At 52.4% G+C, this 3441-nt stretch overlaps 1 pseudogene; it reads left to right on the top strand.

The window, feature by feature from the left end:
* On the top strand, positions 1-847 carry LOC101612677 (annotated as a pseudogene).
* The last annotated feature ends 2594 nt before the right edge of the window (positions 848-3441 follow it).

Raw genomic sequence — 3441 nt, 5'->3', positions numbered from 1 at the left:
ATGGCCGATACAGCCACTACAGCACAGGCGGCAGCGGCCAGTGCTGCAAATGCCTCGCCTGATGCACCCCCTTTCCAGCTGGGAAAGCCCCGCTTTCAGCAGACATCCTTCTATGGCAGCTTCAGGCACTTCTTGGACATCATCTACCCTCGAACAATGTTTGTCACTGAGAGACGTCTCAGAGAGGCTGTGCAGTTGCTGGAGGACTACAAGCATGGGACCCTGTGCCCTGGAGTTACCAATGAACAGCTCTGGAGTGCACAGAAAATAAAGCAGACTATTCTTCATCCAGACACCAATGAGAAGATCTTCATGCCCTTTAGAATGTCAGGTTACATTCATTTTGGGACTCCAATTGTGGGCCTTAATGTGCTGGTTCAGAAAGCCAACAAGTTCACCCCAGCCACCTGCCTTCTCGTGCAGAGATTCGTGCCCTTCCCTGCTGTAGCCAGTGCCAACATCTGCCAACGTGGTCCTGATGCGGTATGGGGAGCTAGAGGAAGAGACTGATGTCCTTGATGCCGATGGCAACCTCGTGGGCTCTTCCAAGATCGCAGCCAGACACGCCCTGCTGGAGAGGGCACTGACACACGTGGTTCTGCCAATGTCCATCCTGGTGCTTCCCCCGATCGTCATGACCATGCTGGGGAAGACAGCACTTCTACAGGCCAGCCCCCAGCTGCTCCTGCCTGTGCAAAGCCTTGTGTGCCTGGCAGCCTTTGGCCTGGCCTTGCCCCTGGCCATCAGCCTTTTCCCGCAGATGTCAGAGATCGAAACCTCCCAGTTGGAGCCTGAGATCGCCCAGCCCACAAGCTGCAGGACATTGGTATACAGTAAGGGGCTGTGAATGCAGGCCAGCCAGCCTGGGGATACAGTTGGGGCAGGGAAGAAGTCTTGGGAGCTGCTCTGGTAGGGAGGAGACACCTAGGAGCAGTCAATCCACAGTGATAGGGAGACTAACCATTCACATTTTAACACAGGGGAGAGGAATTCTGACACATTTCGTATTCAAAAGAATCAAGTGCATTTGGGGGCCTTGCCTGGGGTTGTCTGAACTCTACTTAGCACAGTCATGTGTAAGGCTGAGAAAACTGTAGAATGCCCGTGGGGTAGAATTAGGATCCTTTTATACATTGCCTTTTTGTTTTTAATTTTTGTTTTTTATCAAAAGCAAGTCTGGGCCTTGGTTGTAGCTGACCAGAAGTGACCTGAGGACAGGTGGTGAGAGCACAAGCAGGCCTGGGAACTGGGTTGGCTGGATGCTGGGCTGGTAGCTTTAGGAAATTAGAGTGGCTTCGCTGGTCAGGGAAGAAAAGGAGGTGGTCTGCATCCCACAGGGTGAAGTAGCCATGAGCAAGGCCCTCAGAAATTGGCCCAGGGAATGGAGAAGCACTGGAGATTTCTGGAAGACTCCATGAGAGGTGGGCTCTGCAGTACCAAGCTCCGGTTCACACTATAAGCTGCAGAACTAGTTCCACTGAGTGAAGCCCAGTGACTCTGTGCCTGGGGTCACCCTTCTGAGAGATCACACTAACTCAAGGCCACTGAGCAGACCCCATCTTTAGGAAAGCCCGCGCTAGCCTCTACAGAAAGATCCTCTTTGAAGGGTAGGCTGGAGGCCCTGCACTGGGGCTTAAGGTGAGCCGGAGCTAGACCTGCTGCTGTCTAGTCTCCGTCACTTAGCAGTCGCCTGCCTGAGAGTGCAAGCCTAGATCCCTGGCACTTACCTGAGAGGCAACATTGACCCAGGAATGCAAGCTCAGCTCTGGCACTAGCAGATTCTATGGCTGTGGAAAACCAACTCATTTCTCTGAACCTCCATTCCCTCTCTGGAAGCAGAAGACTGTAGCACGGGTTCCCACTACCATTCTGTCTATCTCTGCCTATCCTGCATGGATGCTGCTATCTTGCACAACCCCAAGGAGGACTGTGGGCTGGGAATGGGGCAGGTCCCTTTGCAAATGGCTAGCACTTGGCCTCTGGAAGGGCTTTGTGCTGTCCTTCCACATCCTGGAAGCCCTTGATCTCTGTGCCAAACACTTCACAGTTGAAGAGGAGGAAGTAGTGTGCATGCCTGGGCCTGAGCGTGGGGCAGGGCCTGCATGGCATCTCTCACCCCCTCAGGCTCAAATGTCCTTTGCTGCTCACTGTCATGTCCTTCGCATTTTCAAACCAGGGAGGAGAAGAAAGCAGGATCTGGGTAGACCTGAACAGGGTGACTCCTGGTCTGAAAGGCCCATGGGAAGGGGAAAGTACTAGTTTTGATAAACTCTTAATGGAAGCCCTGGCATTTGCAGTGGACCCTCCCATGGTAACTCCCCCCGCCCCGCCCGCCTCAGAAGGGGTCCGACTGGAGGTGAATGTGCATTACTGCAAGAAAAGGCTGGCACAGGGTAGCAAGGTGAGCCCTTAGTGGCCTACCCACATCTTAGGGCAGGCTCAGCTGTGGTAAAGTGAATCTGTCATGGGCATTGGCACTGTGGCTCCCAGTGACTGCCAGGCCACAGCTCACTTACAGCTCATCCTGACCCCATTTGTCATATGGCCTTGCTCTTGTGCACTTTATCTTGGGACCAAACTGCCCCCCCCCCCCCGCCAACCCTTCCCCTCTAGAGGCCTGGCCAACCTAGGGCTTTCCCAATTCTCCCACTGTGCTAGCTGCCCCAGCCTACCCTCATGCATACCAATGTGGCCTCAGCACTCCATTGTCAATCTCCTTTGTCTCTGGGTGATTTACTAAGTGAAAGTCCAAGTGATGGAAGGAGACAGCTTCTATGGGGTGCAGTAGCAAAGGATCCTTCTAGTTCAGGGTGCTGGTGACAAGGTCATGGGCTATGCTGCTAAGCTCTGGTGTGGCTTCAGAAAACCCCACAGAGAGAAGCTTTCTGCAAATACCCTTGTCCATTTCTGCTGAGGACAGAGATGGTGTGGGGATAAGAGAGGCTGATCCTATCTTTGCCAGAATACAGAGCATACCTGCAACAGGTGCTCCAGCCCTGCAGTGACTGGCCAGATCTCTGGACAGTTTAAACATTCCCTTCAGTACCAGGCTGCTCTTCTCCTATTCCCAGAAAGCAATGTGACACTTCAGGGGCCAAAAGCCCAAAATGTCAAGATGGCCACCAAGCCAAAATGTCTGACAAATCCCTTTTCACTTCCTGTTTGTGAGCTGGCTTGCTTCCTCTGGCTTAGGAGAAGGATCGGGGGTTCTGAGGAGGATTTTTCAGACAGTGAAAGGAAGGTCCAGGGTGGCCTTCCAGCATTGGGCAGGTGTAAGTGAGGCCCAACACATGCCTCATCACACCTGGGGATTATACATTGTCTTTTTAACCTCAGAAAATTTCTTAATCTATATGATTTATGTATTACTAATGACTCTGGGCAATAAACATGGATTTAAATAAAAAAACCCTGTTCCCATTATTGACAGGTTATGTTGGC

Source organism: Jaculus jaculus, chromosome 7, assembly GCF_020740685.1.
Source record: "Jaculus jaculus isolate mJacJac1 chromosome 7, mJacJac1.mat.Y.cur, whole genome shotgun sequence".
NCBI lineage: Eukaryota > Metazoa > Chordata > Mammalia > Rodentia > Dipodidae > Jaculus > Jaculus jaculus.
Note: the sequence above shows the minus strand (reverse complement) of the source record. Positions and strands in the feature narration are given on the sequence as shown.